Source organism: Periplaneta americana, chromosome 12, assembly GCF_040183065.1.
Source record: "Periplaneta americana isolate PAMFEO1 chromosome 12, P.americana_PAMFEO1_priV1, whole genome shotgun sequence".
Taxonomy (NCBI): domain Eukaryota; kingdom Metazoa; phylum Arthropoda; class Insecta; order Blattodea; family Blattidae; genus Periplaneta; species Periplaneta americana.
Genome location: NC_091128.1, coordinates 157,107,210 through 157,126,784, shown reverse-complemented (window position 1 = coordinate 157,126,784; position 19,575 = coordinate 157,107,210). Strand labels below are relative to the sequence as shown.

The window sequence follows — 19,575 nt, the reverse complement described above, 5'->3', positions numbered from 1 at the left end:
TTGGAACTAATGCGAGTTCTAACGTCATAGAAATTGCCACCATCTCTAATATTCAAAATGACTGACTATGTACATGTCATAAATTTGCCGTAATTCGAAATTACATTTAAAATTTACGATCAATTGGACAAATGTTAGAGATCACGACGGCTGGTGGAATGAAATTAAGCTCTCTGGCAATCCTTAAGCGTTTGACATTTGTACAAAATCCCGGTAGGCTAAGGTTGGTGAAATCAGCTGCAACCAAATAGGCCATGGAATCACGGATGACAGTTTGTGCATAAAAACGGCAGCAGGTTCGATAAGGACTGCTAAGCTTGTCTTATCACAAGACAGTCAGGGTTGGTGGATGACAGCCATGATATCTCTTCGACGTCAAGACTTTCCAAGGTCGCTGCCATGCCATTACTAGACGTGGAAATATGAAATACACAACATACGTATGCAAGTTCATGAGAAACTGAGTTTTCGTGACACTCGTTTTTGGAAAGGAGGACAGCTTTATCATTACTGCGGATAATTCATGGTATTGCAGGACATCGCCTTGTTCTAGAATTGTTGGAAATAAGACACGTGCTACATGTACTAATTAATAAATAAAATAACATAGTTACATGGGACGACGTTCTCGGATACGTTCACTTAATAACTATTCCAAACTGTGTAGCTTTCACAACACATTATTCTCACACTTCTGAGTTAATTGTTATTAAACAAAATTACAAACTTAATGGAAAGCGGTCGTCAGATTTCAGTCAACAGATTTCAAATTAACAGCGCTTAATTTCCTAACGTTTCGTTAAGATCATAACTGTTACATTAACACCAACAAAGAAGGCGACACATTTAAGATCAGCGATGAATTCAGGGGTGGCCCAGGGGAGGATTCCCTCCGGATTCCAGGATATCCTCTCCCCGGAAATCTCAGACTCTTTAAACTAAAAAAACATATTTGCACAATATTATACTCCAACCTGATATGGCTTTTGAAAAAAATAAAATAAATTCTGTTATGTATGTTTTCAGGTAATTGGTTTCTTGAAGATTGATTATACAAAAAAGTTTAATAGAATTTTGCAGTTTTTGTTTCCTTTTCGAGAGAAAAATTGTTTTATATGAAACATTTCATAGCATATTTTGGGAAAGCCATTGATTTAATTCCTTGTACACTCAGTCAATTAAAAAAAACAGTGTATTATGATAACTGATTGAAATAATTTTAGTTTCGTCTTTAAATGTGCAGAAATTTGATCAGAACAAATGTAACTTCTCTTTCTACAAAGAGGGTGATTCACAACTAATGACCCGCGCCTTAGGAATCAGTTCTCTGGACCATTTTGAGCACAAAATGTAGTACGCACAGGTTCCGATTATCATTAGTTCGAAAGTTATTCTTAAAAATCCAAACGTCATTCTGTGAATCAGGCTTTGGCATCTCGTTAAGTTCTTTCGCAAAATAATTTCCAGTAAGAAGTTCCCTCACCTTCTCCTGTACCTGAATCTGCTGTAGCCTTTATTATCACGTTTCTTCATTCTACTGTACATAACATCATAATTGAATTACATCTTTATAACACAATGGGAAAAATATGTTTGCACGATGGTGTTTTTTTCGAGGCCCATTGCAAAGAAAGTGAACACTTGGTAGCAAAAAAATGTTGTTACAATTGGAATTTGGCAGTTGATACTTGTCTAAAGGCTCATTAGACGTTAACATGAACGTCTGCAAACTACAAACTTTCATGTTTATGCTTACGTGATTTGGGAACAATACACAATCGTAGAGCGCTGAAGTTTACGATAAAATGACGTGGTTGTTATGTTTCCATGGTTACCAAGTATCTTTGCTGTTAAGTTTATGTTACTATCACGAATTGTGTTACTTTCTTCAATTTGATGCATTATTGAGCTACTGATTACGTTTTCATAGCGAAAGAGGCATCAATAAGCGTTTAATACAGACCTTCAGATGTTTCGGGATCGCGTGGTGCGGAGCCGTGCATCTCCGCCGTCTTCTGTTCCCTGCACTGCACCTGACTGTGCCACTACAGCGCTGAATGGAGCCCTTGTTTCACTAACGTGGGAACTCATAATTACTTCAAGAAACCGCGCGTACCTCGTGGAAAATTAATGCTACTGCCGGCAGGGGTAGACAGAACTCGAGTTGTCAATCTTACAATTCCGAACAATAAACACGTAAAACATCATGTTGCAGCAGTAGTACGCTCGGTTACAATTACCATTTTCTACCAGAGGCCACTTAAATTTCTCATTCTATTTTGGAAGAATTTTTAAGAATTCAATATAACCATATTGTGTCCTATTATTTTTATGAAAGGCACCTTTATTCACTACATGGAGTCCCAGAAGTAGAGGTACCACTCTTCCTTGACCTCGGCACTAGAAGAAGATGATGTCTGATGTGTTCAAAAAAAATTAAATTATGGTTTATTTAACGACGCTCGCAACTGCCGAGGTTATATCAGCGTCGTCGGTGTGCGGAAATTTTGTCCCGCAGGAGTTCTTTTACATGCCAGTAAATCTTAAATGCCATCGACCTAGACCGGGATCGAACCCGCAAGCTCGAGCACAGAAGACCAGCGCTATACCGACTGTGCTACTCAGGCCGATTGATGTGTTCAATATGAGACTCAGAATGGACACAGTCTCGGATCCGTTCTGAAAGTTACCAAAAACCTTGCCTTCATTTGGCCTTGAACCCGGCTCTTCCAGTCAGTAGTGAATGTTTCATGTACGAAGGAACCGATTTCAGTATTTTCACGAAAATACTATGTTGTAAACTCATGCCGTATGTAGGCATATGGATGTATGTATGTATGTATGTATGTATGTATGTATGTATGTATGTATGTATGTATGTATGTATGTATGTATGTATGTAGCGGTATGTGGCTATTTTTTTTTTCTTTTTTTATCTAGTCTGACGTGTAGCTTAAGCATAACCTAAGTGTATGGATTTTTAAACTTATTCTGTGGGTTTGTTATGACATGACCTCTAATGTGACCTTCGTAACTCATTTATTCATTCATAGTTTTCTGCGCAAAGGTGGGTCTTTCACTGCAAAACCAGCATTCCCCAATCTTTTCTATTTTTTCCCCCTTCCTCTTTGTCTCCGCATGTGATCCATATAAATTTTTCTTTGGAAAGATAAACGCGGTAGCTTCCCGTTGCTTTCCTCACACCACTCTCTCTTTCGCATCTTAAAAGATCCCAGGTGGCCCCAGCGTGGAGGTGAGGAGAGTGGATTTGACTAATTAGGCCCTCCGGACTTCATCGAAATTCATCGCAAGGATTAAATATCGGTTCTATCAGGGGTTTTGGGCCGATCAGAGACCGGGAAATATTCCAATAGTAATAATAATAATAATAATAATAATAATAATAATAATAATAAATAATAATAATAATAGTAATACTAATAATAATAATAATGATAGTAGTAATAATAATAATAATAATAATAATAATAAATAATAGTAATAATAATAGTAATAATAATAGTAATAGCAATAATAATAATAGTAATAATAATAGTAATAGTAATAATAATAGTAATAATAATAATAATAATAATAATAATAATAATAATAATAGTAATAATAATAATAGTAGTAGTAGTAATAATAGTAATAATAATAATAATAATAATAATAATACAGTAGTTCTGTTTCACCCAGGGTCGTCGGGTTCGTAAAGCATGAATGCCACAGTCAGTGTAATGTATTATTGCTCCGCCGGAGTTCGATGTCGGGTCGCCGGCCGGCCGCCGCAGTGTGGGAAGCCTCGTGTCTCACGGCCCGTGTCGGCTAACGGTGGCACAACTTCTTATGGGAACCAACCTCCAACACTGCTTGCTCCTCCTTCTAGTCCATTATTCTCTCCGCTCTTGTTTTATTCCTCCCTTTCTGTTTTATCCCTTCTTCCTGTGTCATTCTCCCTTCCTCTTCTTTTTGTCTACTCTTTATCTTTAATTTGTCCCATCTTTCCTTATTCATCCTTGTTTCTCTCTCTTATCTTAATCTGTCTTTATTCACCTTGTTCTTTCTTGCATTTAAATGCTTTGTCTTTCCTTATCTATGTCCGGTTCTCGCACATAATCTCCTTATCTCTTTATCTTTCCTACATTTACCATTTTACTCTCTTCTTCACCTTCATTTTTCTTTTTCTATGCCTTCTATTCTGTTTCCTTGCTTCTCTTTCTTCTTCACAATATATTCTTACCTTCAGCTTCTTTCGCTTTTAATGTCAAACGCTTATGTGCTTGGCATTCCAGAATGTGGTCACACTTCCAATTACTAAGGCGCCGTCATGTCGTCATTAATTATAGTAGGCCTTGGAAGATTGAAACAAACTTTGGTGTCTTTAAAATAAAGCAGTGTCGAATCCAGCCAGCCGTGATAAAACATAAAGAGGAAACAAATGAATGTGTCATCATAACGAATTAATTTTTTTTTTAACTAAATGTGAAAGCTTATTTTTTTTCTCTCCAAAAATTTAATGCTACAAGTACCAGGCCACTATTAGGTCCTTGCCTTATCCAAAAGTTATAAATTATTGCACTATTTACATTACTTACACATGGTTTTGTCACATCTCATTTACCCATGATGAAATCTGTGATATGAAATCATTCCTATCTCTGCAATGATCACAGTCAACATCTTAAAATTCTTTCTCCGTTCTGCATCGAAACAAATATATTGTATTTGTTTTCCTTTCGACGTTGTTACGTTTTCGGCTTATATTTCTATTAATTACATACAATAAATTCTTAACACTAACCAACTTCTTCACCATAAGCGTAGGATAGTGTTATTTTTTACTATATTGTGTAAAAGCTTAAATAAATATTTAACTTAATTGTAATTTGAAACCGTGATATCTTTAAAATAAACCAGTTTCGAATCCAGCCAGCCGTGATAAAACATAACGAGGAAACAAATGACATCATAATGAATTAACTTTTTAACGTAAATGTAAAAGCTTCTTAAGATACCGAAATTAATTCTAACTTGAAACCATGATGTCTTTAAAATAAAGCCACAGTCTAGTATATACAGTCACGAAGCTTGAGTTGTTGAGGTTGCTAGGAACAATAGACTGTGCAGGTATTGTCTGTAATGAGGCGATAGTAGCGATTCTAGTGGTTAGCAACTATCCATGGATGCATATTTATTACATATTGAGCTTCGTGACTGTATATACTAGACTGTGATAAAGCAGTTTCGAATCCAGCCAGCCGTGATAAAACATAAAGAGAAAACAAATGAATGTTGACATCATAATCAGTTAATTTTTTAACGTAAATGTAAAAGCTTATTGAAATTGCCTACTGAACTTAATTTAATCAAAATTCGGGGTGATTAAAATTAGAGAAAGTAGGATGTAGATAAATAGTTAATTTAACATAATCTAATTCTAAAGTATACTTAACTGTGGTATTAATTTCCAAATGAAATCCAGGTCTCTGTAATGACACATTATTGTTCATTACAATTTCAAACAACTCATTGGCGTCATATTGATGTGTGAACTTTTCGACTTCATCAATTACAGTAGCGTGCAAATTAATCCGAACAACATAATTACTTATGCAAAACATTCCAACGGGATAAAAAAAGGATCCAAAACATACCTCAGTAATCTACGAGTATGTGGCCTCCCTTGTTCCTAATAACAGCTCTGAGACGATTTGGCATGGATTCCACTAATTTCCCACAAATATTCTTCATTTCTTCATCCGCGAAACCATACACCAATGAGGGTAGAAATCATCTTCTCCTTTGTAGAACAATCCATTTTTTGCATTCTTCTTTTGCAAATTGACCACAAGTTCTCAATGGGGTTGATGTCGGGTGAGTTGCCTGGCCAGGGGAGTACCTGAATATTCTTCTTGTTGAAGAATTCTGTAGTTTTTCGAGACGTATGGCATGGTGCCAGGTCTTGTTGGAACACACCTCTGCCATCCGGAAATGATTTTTGCAGCTGAGGTACGATTCTGGTTTCCAATAAGTGAATATATTTGTCAGAATTCATCATTCCCTTGATAGGTATTAATGCTCCAGGCCCTTCATGTGTAAAACAACCCCAAAACATTACTTTAGGGAGGTATTTGGGTGCTTGTTGGAGATGAGCTGCTGTTACTTTTTCGGATCCTTTCCGTATGTAAGAAACACGGTGGCCGTGGACCATTCATTCATTCATTCATTCATTTTATTCCATAGATCTTACATGAGCAATGAAGCTTTAAGATGTGGAACATGTCAACATTTTACAATATTACAATTACAATTTTTACAAATTTTTATAGTTTTACAATTTAGTAATTTTCTACAATTTTTACAATGTTGTACAATTTTTTTACATTTTGGCGAGATGTAGTGAGATGAAATGAGGTCCGAGGATTCGCCAAAATATTACCCGGCATTTGCCTTTTCGGTGGGGGAAACCTCGGAAAAACCCAACCAGGTAATCAAATCAAAGGGGATAATCAAATCAAAGGAGTTGATGCCAAGGACTCGCCATAGACCATCCGGCTTCAGCCCCACGGCTGTGGAAAACCTCGGAAGAAACCAAAGTCCAAAGGGGGATCCAACCCAAGCCCGAACGCAGCTCCGGATCAGCAGCCCAGCGAGACCTCGAAATGAGACTCATCGGAAAAAAGTACATTCTTCCAGTCATTCACTGTCCAGTGTTGATGTAATTTTGCCCACATTAAGCGTTTTTTGCACATAACAGGGGTTAGCAGTTGCTTCTTAATAGGCTTACTAGCCCTTCGTCCAGCTTCCAAAAGCCTACGCCGCACTGTTGTGACGTGAATATTCGCCCCAGTGGTAACCATTAACTCGCGGGTTAAGTCGACAGCAGTTAGTCTAGGATTTAATTTACTTTTCCTGACAAACGATCATCTGCAGGTGAAGTCTTCCTTTTCCGGCCACAGTTTCCTTTTTTCTGGGGTGTGATGGATCCAGTCTCCCTGTACCGTTTTATGATCGAATTAATAGTAGGCAAACCGATGTGACATTCTGCAGCAATTTGCCTCTGTGTCATAGAAGAATGCTCTGCTAATGTTATAATTTTAGACCGTTTTCGTGGAGTTGTATCCATTTGTGAAGACGACAGAATGTACACAGGATTGCAGTATTAAGTCTTCAACACAACTGTAATGCTTATAAGTACAAAACGACAGGCAAAATGTCACATATTATAAAAAAAATAATGACAGACCTTCAACAATGGAATTACACGTTCTACAGATGTCAATTAAAGCGGTATGAGCAGCTGTGAGACCAACAATGACAGAAATGTAAAAATATGTCGTGTTCGGATTAATTTGCACGCTACTGTACATTGTTGTCTGGAGACTAGGTCTCGTGGAATGAGGAGACGGTAGCTACAGCCCCCTGCTCTTTATGTTGATAATTTCGAATTTCCTTTACCAACAACCCTCAAGCTCTCATTTCTTCGCCTCGAGAAGGGTCTTAAGATCCACTTTGTCCCCATAAGAAGCATGATCGTTTACTGCGGCAAGTCAACTATAGGGTTCCTGCAAATGATTCGTGCGATTTTCTGAAGCAAACTAATCATTTTCCTATGATCTAATAGACAGAACTAAATTACTTCAAGTCTTATTTTAAACAGTTTATGGCTTCTACAATTTTGGTTGCAGCATACAGCACTCAACATACTGTAGTTTTTGTACTTATTTGTTGCGATGCGACGTGAGGGAGCTGTGAACAAACACAGCGTGCCTTCACGAGCTGAGCTACGTCCACAAATCAGTACTATCAGCTGTTATTATCCACTTAGTTCGCTCCGACTTCGGAACGTGGACTTGGACGAAAAAGTAACTCCGAAGGTTGCTGCCACGCCACAACCCTAACGGTTTCCACAAAACGTGAACTTCAAACAGTGTGTATAAAAAAAGTAATGTATGCAGAGAACAATACAGAGACGGACTGCAAGGAAAACACAATGCAGCTACGTGCCATGCACGGCTGAGATGCATCAGAATAGAGATGAATCATTGGAGGAGACGCAGAGACGTTATTTATGAGGGCAGAGTAGGGCAATTCCCCCTCCAAGGTGAAGATAAAAAAAATTAATTGAATAGCATTACTAAAGAAAAATGTATCGGGATAGGCTATATCGGAGATAGGGTGACCAGACGTCCTCTTTTGTCCGGACATGTCCTCCTTTTTAGGCCTTTGTCCGAGGGCCAGACAGATTTTTAAAAAATCAAGAAATGTTCTCCTTTTCGTAACTTGTATGCCTTATATTTTGAAATTATCTGCTTTGACACCTTTTTCAAGTAATTTGCCTGCAGGTGGCAGCAGCATCGACGGAACATACTCTTTGTCAACGATTATAACTCTCTTTGCTCCTCCTTATGGTGGTTGCTCAGAGCAACTCAGAGACAATCTCTCCTCAGAGGTAGCTAGTAAATCGAGAAATCGAGGTGCGAATGTTAATCTAAACAGATAGTTTCTGTCCTCTTTAATGATATAGTTACCTTGACTTTCATGTAATAGGTGACTGTAAAATCATTATTATTAAGTTTTTTCATAAGTATTTTGTAATAAAATAGATGCCCTAATTTAAAGGATAGCATAGGCCTAAGCCTAAATCTAAGTACATGTTTTCTGTCCTCTTTTTTCGACCAATGCCCTCCTTTTCAAAGCTTTGTGTCCTCTTTTTTATCGAAGTGAATCTGATCATCCTGATCGGAGATAGCCTCAAGTTTTGTGCGTGAATGCTCTCCCATGATGGCAAATCTACTGTATGGTATAAGAATGAAAAAAAAAAATGCATCCACGTTTAGTAGTCAAGTATAATTTTATTTATAACAGGTTGCCATCTTGTATGCATTGAGCGTAAATATGTCGGTTGCTATAGTAACCATCGTGCTCTATCGTTTGCTACTCGTCCCCATTTACGCTCCGTACGCCTCGACATTGTGAATTTCCGCTCTTCACTCAACTTCATTAGGGAATTTCTCCAGTTTAACTTGTCGACTGCTGATTATTGCTTAATAGAGATTGTAGCCTGGTTCGTTAGAATCGTTTGACACCACTGCGAACGTTCTATCTATTCTTATTCTCGAGTTACACTGCCTTGGCTGCCTCGCGACCTGTCTATTCGCGTCTCAACAATAGGCTTGAGGACGAGGACATCACTAATAGACGGTAGTATAATATCCTCGCTGTTTTTTTTTTCTTTTTTTTGGATTTACAGTGAAAGTGAGTGAGTTATAGTGAGTGTGCAGTGCGTAATAGTGAAAGTGTACTGAGTTATATGTAATATGTGTGCAGTGTGTTTGTAGTGAAAGTGCAGTGAGATACAGAGTCAGTTCAGTAAGTTTTAGTGAACGAGTAATGAATGTAGTGATTAGAAAATGTACAGGGTGTTTAAATTCTTAGTAGTGAAAAGGTATATACAAAGTGTCTCGTGAGAAGGAATGTAAAATACTTCAGAATAATATAGTTTGGGTTAACCTACATCGATTTAACCTGATATACCTGTGTCCGAAGTCTAACAGTTGGGGATATTAAGAGCAGAAATACTGGAACGTCTTGCGGTTCCGTGTACTATACTTGACATGGTACGCCAGATATTTTGCACACGGCAGCATCTGAGCACCGCAACGCCTGCGCAACACACACAACTCAATACACGTTCACTTGACATTCAGTTCGTGTGTTCGGATAGTGAATATGCAGACATGCTTTTTGTTTATGGATTTTGTGATGGCAGTGCATTGACTGCTGTTGAGGAATACAGACGACGTTTTCCCAATCGAAGGGTTCCATCTAGCTGTGCGTTTTCCCGTGTTTACCGGATGTTATCTGAAACTGGCAAGCTACCAAGTGTTTCATTGAGGTCGGAAATAGAACCGGTACCTGATATAAATTTACAATAATTCATAGAATCCATTTGAAGGGCAACCTTAGTAATTTATCTTGTGTAATTATTTTATTTTCTTACTGAGTTTGTGCTTAATTATGAAATAAACTTATTTGAACAACACAAGATGCAGCATTTTCAATAATGTATCAAACCACAATGTTCCAAAACGTAGAAATACGTCTAAAATGCCTCTTTCTCCATTTAAAATTTCGCCCATCAATAACTTCTCAACCGTTACATTTCGGACATAGGTATATCGGGTTAAGGAGGAACGGATGAGAAATAACATTATGTTACTGAATTGCCTATAACTTTCAGATTTTTGGATCTAGGACCTTGAAATTTGAAATATTAGTTTAAAACAGGGTTTTTATTTACCTTCATTTTTTTTCATAAATTTATGAATAATAGTTTTTATTTTTCCAATTATTCTTTAAAAAAAATAAAAAATGATGTGCCTCTTTCCAAAAGTTTTCTCAACCAATAAACCTAAAACTTTGCACATGTGTTAACAATACCTAAATTAATATTTCCCTGCAACCAAATATTCTATTTAGACTTTATATTATTAAAAAAATATTAGGTGTGAAACACTTTTCTTTTTAATTTTTTCTGAGTTTTGTAATGTATACAGGATTATAGATAATACAGTTTTAAGCTTGTGTGCAAAATTTTTATATTTGTACTCCTAAAGGTATATAAGCATTGAAAAATGTAAGTTACGGAAAACGACGTTTAAAGTTATAGTAGGCCTACTATTTATCTACTATCTCACCTCATAACAGTGCACTCCATATTCATAAGGAAATAGTAATCCACAGCCTTTCTAGCACTGGTCAGATAGTTTGCCTGTCTAAATTCCAAGAAAATTTCTATAACACAGAAAATCCAAAATGGTTACTGAAAGGGGGAGTGGCACATTGCTCCGCTCTGCGTTATTTAAATTTTAAAGGTCCTTCAGACAAGCAAAATATTTCAGTATTTAATACAGAAAAGTATGTACCATTTATTAAAGCAATTAAAAATAATTTCCATTTTTGTTGCAATTTCGCGTGTTTCCCTTAACTTGCAGACAGGCTGGATAATTCCACCCGAGTGAAGAAGCAATTCTATTGTAGTAACTCTGGACATCACAATCTGCTTATCTAGCTGATTTACCTGTTAGCTGAATACTGCTGCATTGAAAATGTTAGTTACCTGGTCGGTAGCTGCAAGGTCCTCTTCGACTCCTTCCTAGCCGTGAAATGGTCTGATTATGGACCGAAATGTTATTGATGAGCGGTATCTAATCTAATCACTAGCTATCTCCTCTCTTTATTGCTGATATCCCAAGTACGTGGCTAGGTCAATTCATTTAACTTATACAGAGCGTAAATGAAAAGTCTGTGCAAAATCCATGCCAACAAACCAAGTAATTCAGGGTGTACTGACTTCAAAACTGGCGACTTAGTGCCTCACGTCGGGTTGTCTAATTTATTGTTACTCCTTTCGTTTTGGACAAAAATCACAATTAGAGAGTAGGCCTATATTTCTATAGAGAATAATTCCTGTCGAGAATTTTCCACTGATACGAACCTGCGGAATATACCGTTCATAGTTTTCTTTATATTAAACTAGCCGTACCCGTGCGCTCCGCTGCACCCCTTAGAAATAAATATAAAGTAATTACATAATTAAAATAGGACATTTGATCCAGGGAAGATGCGTGTTTGATAGATGGATAAATCGTTTATTATGTTACTTAATTTAAATTGTATTAAAAAAATTAAAATGCGATCATTTTGATCCAGAGACCACTCATTTAGTCATAAAAATTATTTTAGGAAATACAGGAAACGAATGCCTATCAAGTTTTCTGTGCATAAGAAGCTATTTTAATCTTACCTGTCCTCAATTCACTCAGAAGTTACTGTAATAACATTATAGCATTATGTCCATCTAGAGAAACTACACTTTCCAATGGTAAATTAATAATTAATTATACAAATCGGTTAATTTAGCTTCCGATATTACTTCATACAAACACAGAAACATTCTCTGTGGGCTACAGTATGTTTCATAGCTTTCGATTGTTGTTGTCCAAGGCCCCTTATAGACGAAGTCATTTGTTTTTTATTTCATTACACCGCCTTAGATGGCGTTGTTATTGTAATTTTGAAACTCATTTATCTCATTAAATATCAGTCCTATCAAAATTTTGCATGGAATAAAACGTATCGGAAATTATTTTTAAAGAAACTTTCGTTATGTAATATTTTTCATGAAATTTAATAATAAGGGAGATATTTCGATTTATTTAATTCAAGCCCCCTTATAACCCCCCTTTTAAATAAAATATTTTGAATGCTATATAGCCTAAATTCTAAGTTACAATGAACTTAATTTATATTCCAATTTTCATATAAATCGGTTCAGCCATTATCGCGTGAAAAGGTAACAAACATCCAGACAGACAGACAGACATACAAACAAAAATTTCAAAAAAGCGATTTTCGGTTTCAGGGCGGTTAATTATATATGTTAGGACCAATTATTTTTGGAAAATCGAAAATTACCAGAAAAATTTCGGCTACAGATTTATTATTAATATAGATACAATAAATGTTTCATGTATATTATTCACAGATAAATTGACTTACAGATCAGGGGCGTCGTTTAGGAAGGGGCAACAGGTAAAGGGAAAGATGACTAATTGCCCCACCCCAGAGTTTAAGATCAATAAAAAATTAATGATTGAGTAGTACTATTTAAGGGGAAAAAATGTGAGAACTGTACTTCTAATATTAAAATATTGATGATTTCACGTTAAGTTTTTACTTTTATGGGCCTTGACTAATACATTGTACAAGTTATGTGGTAGATAGGCGTTTCTATGGTAACTGATCATTTGATGGAATAGCCCCATATACTTAATGCTTTTTTCTTAATGTGAAATCCTCTATAGTACACTTTTATAAATGTTTAAGAAACAAAAGTCGAACAACTTCTATCAAATGAAACCAAGGCGTTATCTTTTGCTGCATTAGTGGATGTTACCTATTGTAAATAAAAGTATAATATTTCTGTTAATTGAAATTAAAATGTATTTATCGATAGAATTGTGTTTGTTCATTTGTTCGTACCTACGCAATAGGCTTGAGTGTCCAAACTGGAAATGTACAAGCGAGATAAACTTGATTATAAACAGAAAAAAATTAAAGCAAGAATATTAGCCCTATTTGTGACTTAAAATAATAAAAAAACTTAAGAAACTGATAAAAAAATGAACTCAAAAATATATTTAGTGCATCTGATACCATGGTTTAATATATTTATTTTTGTTTTATGGTGAAGTTTACCCCAGCGGTCAAGTTTACCCCAGTTTACGATATGGGAAATAGTTCATTTCAGAGGAAATAATGAGGAGTAGACTATGTCAGTGTTTCTCAAACTTTTTTGAAGTGGGGACCACTTTTTCAAGTCAGAACAGTTCCGCGGACCACCTTACTCTTGTTCCCTTCGAAAGCCAATTTATCATTTATGTAGCATATTTTAATACCAGTATACTCTTATTTTAATGTAAACATAATTAATTTAATTCAATTAATTTTATATTAATATTAACTAATTAAGTTAATATTAATAGAAGAACATTTCTTATATCATCATCTGGAAAAAGAGAACAAAAAATTAGTGCAGAAACATGCCCGATTTTTAACAAGTAAAGATGCACTTTTGCTTGTTCTATTATTGGTGTACGACGTACAGTACGTGACCCTTTCAATGTGCAGACTGGGTGTCGGCAAAACTATTAATAAAGTCATCAATACATGAAAAGGTTCGGTACTTTGGTCCTGTTATGAATTCGGGTGGTCCCTAGCTGGGTTACAGGCACGGCGCCTGATGTGCACGGAAAAGATGGCGAGAAACACCACGTTGATAGTGCTTTAAGCCCCTCTTTTGTTGCTGAGAGTAGAGTCGGAAGTTGATAGACGGGTAGGGTAAATAAATTTCATAAAACGAGAAAAAGTGAAAAACGATTGCCATGTGTCATTTACAAACTCTGAAATTTTCGGCTATAATTTGATACGCAATTCGTTGAATTTTATTTTTTCTTCTGTCTTTTTTGAAGGACCACGAGGACTACAGGTGGTCCGCGGACCATAATTTGAGAAACGCTGGTCTATGTGATATGTCCAGTGAGGTTTTCCATAATAAAAACGTTGCTCCCCTAAAGCAAAAACTTGAATGTGTAGGTAGCCTACTGAATGTAAACAAAGTCAGTCCAACACTTTTGGAGAAATTGCTGTAAATAGACAGCCACACAGAATCTTTTTTCGTTATCGGAGATGCTGAAAAAATGTATATTCGAAAAATATATTGTTTGCGGCATGAATGTACTTTTATACTTCATATAACGAGAAACCAAAAAAATCGAGTGTATATAATGAGATGATGAAATTGGCCTTACGACAGCACTACCACGACCGGCAACTGTTCAGGCCTTGTGCTGGGATGACATCATTCCCATCTGTGCAGTAAGATTCCTATCCACAAGACTCAGATACTCCTCCTGAACACTCTTTAAATTTGTCCATAAATTTCGAAAACATCCTGTATAGCATATTACATAATTTCAATTTTAGGATGCTTCAAACCGTGCAATACGAGGTCTTCCACAAAACCAGCAATAATAATGCTTGACTATATAAAAGAAAACTCTCTACACGAAAGCCCTTGTCCTAGTTACACAAAAAGGAGAAAGTTGGTCCCCAGATAATCCTGTTATCAGTGCCCGCATGTCTTAGCAGTCTAGTGTTACACAGGGGCATTCTGAAATATTCCAACATTTTTATTTTGTTATTATTCGGTGTATTTTATGTAGAGAATACTGTAAACGTCTGTGCATGTAATAATTTGCAATACTTCGTACTTTCTGTAAAGACAAAGCATTATACAGACTTGGACAAATTATTAGACTAAATTGATTATATATGCAACAAAGCTGTATTTATCGGTAGAAATACATTTTTCACAGATATAATGAACAGAAAATTGAGTCTGGAGGTTACTAATATTTTGTGAACATTCCCTTAATATTTATTAACACGTTGATTTTGTCAGGGATGCTGGAAACCAAAGTTTGACACTTTCTTTGAATATCAGCATCATTTAGCCAGATATCAGACAGTGCTTAAATGAGTCCATGTTTTGTTGTAAGCCTCTTTTTGTTCACTTTCTTCTTCAGTATAGATCACAGATTTTCAACTTCGTTCATGTCCGGTCTTCTTGCAGGCCATGGGAGAACAGACTGTTGAATGTATTCTGCAGTATATAATTAAAACACCAGTAGTACCAACACAGCCAGACAAAATATATTTAACCATTGGAAAAATGTACTAGAAGAGGTAAACAATGATATTTACAACAACAGACACTCTGTGAATTATACTGATAGTTGATATGACAAATTATATTATGTTTCCAAGAAAAACGTTTTAGTCTAATAATTTGTCCACGTCTGTATTACACATACACGGGAGTAGAAATAATACTTGAACTGCATTGTTGTTCTTTCTTTTTTTTTTTTAATTATCCATGATCACATTTTCGTTGCTCATTCTCCCCTCGTCACAGAATCCCAGCTGATTGGATTGCACTTGTTCTGATAAAACTGCAGGATATACAGGACGTAACAAAATTAGTGTCACGGAGATGACACATATCCTCTCACTGTCAGTTTACACGTTTTGCAACGGTTCAGTTCTTTATTATGTTATGAATCATATTACCGAACATGGTTTACTTTCCTTGAATAATTATTTATTGAATATATGCCAAATGAAAATATGATTTTTTTCTAGATGGTGCAAATCTAGGGTTGCCACCTTTCAAGAGCGAAAAGTAGGGACGCTTCATACAAATAGTGGAGGGGGGAGTAATATAATATCATTATTGATCCTTTTTTCATACGTGCAATGTAAAAACCCACTCACAATGACAATTAAATATAACGTAAGCGTTAACTTAAAAATGTAAACGTTATCGTAAAACCAATCACATACGCATAAACTTAAAGATACTTGGTAACCATGGAAACATAACAACGACATTTCATTATATTCTGTCGTAAACTTCAGCGCTATACGATTGTGCATTGTTTCCAAATAGCGTAAGCATAAACATGAAAGTTTGTAGTTTGCAGACTTTCATGTTAACGTCTAACGGTAATGTTAATATCAGTGTTTATGTGAATCATTGTGAATGATCCCATTTGGTAATCTGACCGCAAACTTCTGTGTTAAAGTTATGTTTGTGTTTAATTTTCATTGTGAATGAATATTTAAAGCCCCATTCACCATGAAAATTAAACATAACGTAAGCGTTAACTTAAGAATGTAAATGTTACGGTAAAATCAAATCATTCATGATGGGGACATAAACATAACCGCAAAGATACTTGGTAACCATGGAAACATAACAACGACGCCATTTCCTCATATTCGGTCATATACTTCAGCGCTTCACGATTGTTTATAGTTTGCAAACTTTCATGTTAACATCTAATGGCAATGTTAATGTCATTGTTTATGTCAATCATTGTGAATGATCCCATTTGGTAGCCTGGCCGCAAACTTCTGTGTTTATGTTACGGTTATGTTTAATTTTCATTGTGAATGTCTTTGTAATAAAAAGTAAGTCATACCTATTTAATTGTTAAACATTAAGCATAAAGAAGTAACATTTTCTGTGATTTATTATAATAGGCTACATAATGAAACAAGACCAACTTCAAATAGAAACATAATTAATCTTTGCCATTAACATTATTAGAGCATTATTTTCAGCATTATCTAGGTATGAACGATATTTCAATTTGATCTACAATGTAATGCTTTTGTTATTGCTGTTGCTACACATTCGCTTCATCTTTTTTTTTTCCTTTCCACTGTCACTATCCCTACGACAGAATACCCCAAAATTCAGGGCATAAAAAGCTCTCTGAGATTTAAACAGCGCCATTTTTTAATAATGACATTTTCCAACAGTAGCCAGCGCATGCGCATAAGCGTATACTTAATGTACTTACTTAATGGCTTTTAAGGAACCCGGAGGTTCATTGCCGCCCTCACATAAGCCCGCCATCGGTCCCTATCCTGAGCAAGATTAATCCAGTCTCTACCATCATATCCCACCTCCCTCAAATTCATTTTAATATTATCCTTCCATCTACGTCTCGGCCTCCCCAAAGGTCTTTTTCCCTCCGGTCTCCCAACTAACACTCTATAATGCATTTATGGATTCGCCCATACGTGCTACATGCCCTGCCCATCTCAAACGTCTGGATTTAATGTTCCTAATTATGTCAGGTGAAGGATACAATGCGTGCAGTTCTGTGTTGTGTAACTTTCTCCATTATCCTGTAACTTCATCCCTCTTAGCCCCAAATATTTTTCTAAGAACCTTATTCTCAAACACCCTTAACCTATGTTCCTCTCTCAAAGTGAGAGTCCAAGTTTCATAACAATAAAGAACAAACGGTAATATAACTGTTTTATAAATTCAGTCCCATTCCGAGGCTTATTTGAAGGTTTCGTAACAAACTGTTTTTTTTATGGTGATGGGATGTTAGCCCTTCGCCGAGCCCCCAAGCTGGAGGACCACCTCTCATCGGCTGTCCGCGACTGCTTATTCAATATAATACTATTAGACATAGACAATATTAACTGCGTTCCTACAGATTACATACTTTCCGAAATAAACCATATCATAATCGGAGCAATCATTTAGGGACACGTTGTGTATTTGCAACTTCCGTGCTCGGATGTGACTTAATTTTGCTGTAGATTTTCAATTCTTTGAACTATCCAACATTTATTTCCAGTGTTCCATGGCGAACATGATAATGATAACAGTGTTGAGGTTGGAGCACATGTGAACTCCCGTTCCTCCACGTGCTTCCACTATGAGTGAGCGGATAAAACATATTCATTAGTGGAGGTAATTGAACGCGAGACCCCAATCGTCGGCAAGGCCTCCACACACGCAGAAACATGCCAAATATTAAGTTATGGTTCCTAACTGACAGGGTCAGCAAAGCCTGCTATGAACCGCCTTGAGAAACAATCACTATTATCCAAATTCATTACCTCCTAAGCTGCCGTTTCAGTTAACGTTAGCGGTTTTTGGGCATAGAGTCTTTACTTGACAAAAAATGTACAGCAGTGGCAAAAAAACCGGACCGACGGAATAATCAAAGTCCCCGAAATGAGCCACTGCGCATGCCACGCCCGCATTCACAAGATAGCGAGTAATCTATTGAAATTGTTGTAGTTTCGACTGCTGACGTAGCCCATTTCGAAAGCCATTAGAAAATAAGCTGGTAAAATTCATGTTCTGGGAATAATAAGTTAATTAAGTAGTAAAATATCACTGCAATCGGAAAGTATTGGGAATAAATTTGAATAAGGGCCAAAAAATGTTTCCTTCTTAGGCAGGATTCGAACCACGAAAGTCTTAGTTACCAGTCTATCGTGCTGTCACTGTGAACAAGGCTCTGAAATCAGCTATAAGGGTCTGTCCGGTTTTTTTTTTTTTTTTTTTTTTTTTTTTGCCACTACTTTACATAGATGTTATTAAATGAAACGAATTTCATTACTTTTAGAGATAGTCGGTTTCCGCAACCACGATAAATGCGAATGTGTCCAAGTGCTGTCGAAATATAAATTAATTTTATGTTTAAAAGCATATTAAGTATATTATTATAGTTTTAACCCTGTGCAGGATAGTGGTTTTTCAAAAGAACCACAATTTTCTTTCTTTCTCTACAATTGAAGTTAAAAAAAAAGAACCATTGATTCATTCATAGTTTCTGCCCAAGGACAGGTATTTCACTGCAAACCCAGGATTCTCCAGATTTCCTATTTTCTGCCTTCCTCTTTGTCTCCTCATATGATCCATATATCTTAATGTCGTCCATCATCTGATATCTTCTTCTGCCCCGAACTCTTCTCCCGTTCACCATTCCTTCGAGTGCATCCTTCAGTAGACAGTTTCTTCTCAGCCAGTGACCCAACCAATTCCTTTTCCTCTGCCTGATCAGTTTCAGCACCATTCTTTCTTCACCCACTCTTTCCAACTCAGCTTCATTTATTATTCTGTCTGTCCATTTCACACGCTCCATTCTTCTCCATATTCACATTTCAAATGCTTCTAGTCGCTTCTCTTCACTTCATCGTAATGTCCACGTTTCTGCACCATACAATGCCACATTCCACACAAAGCACTTCACTAGTCTCTTCCTTAGTTCTTTTTTCCAGAGGTCCGCTCATTTTCCTATTAAAAGCTTCCTTTGACATTGCTATCCTCCTTTTGACTTCCTGGCAGCAGTTCATGTTACTGCTTATAGTACACCCCAAGTATTTGAAGCTGTCCACTTGCTCTACTGCTTAATTTAGAATTCGCAAGTTTACCTTCCTTAGGTTTTCTTCCTGTGACCATGGTCTTCGTCTTCTTGGCATTTATCCTCATTCTATACTGCTCACAGCTGTCATTGAGAAGTTCTTAGAATGAAACAGTTATTTCATCTCAAACTGTTTATAATACTTCGGAATCATCTGAAAGTAAGTAATAATAATTTAACAATTGTAGGGTACACGGGAATAACG

General features: G+C 36.3%; 1 protein-coding gene across 2 annotated transcripts in view; it reads right to left on the bottom strand.

Annotated features, from left to right (window-relative positions):
• The window catches only part of LOC138711043 (advillin-like), a 99,335-nt gene that overhangs the window by 60,883 nt on the left and 18,877 nt on the right, over window positions 1-19,575 (bottom strand). The window contains exon 1 of one of the 2 annotated variants that reach the window (XM_069842341.1): window positions 11,126-11,251. The exons of the other annotated variant lie outside the window; for it this stretch is intronic. The gene's annotated coding sequence lies outside the window, so the exon portion shown is untranslated. Of the gene's footprint in view, window positions 1-11,125; window positions 11,252-19,575 lie in introns of those variants that run through there. 2 annotated transcript variants of the gene reach the window in all.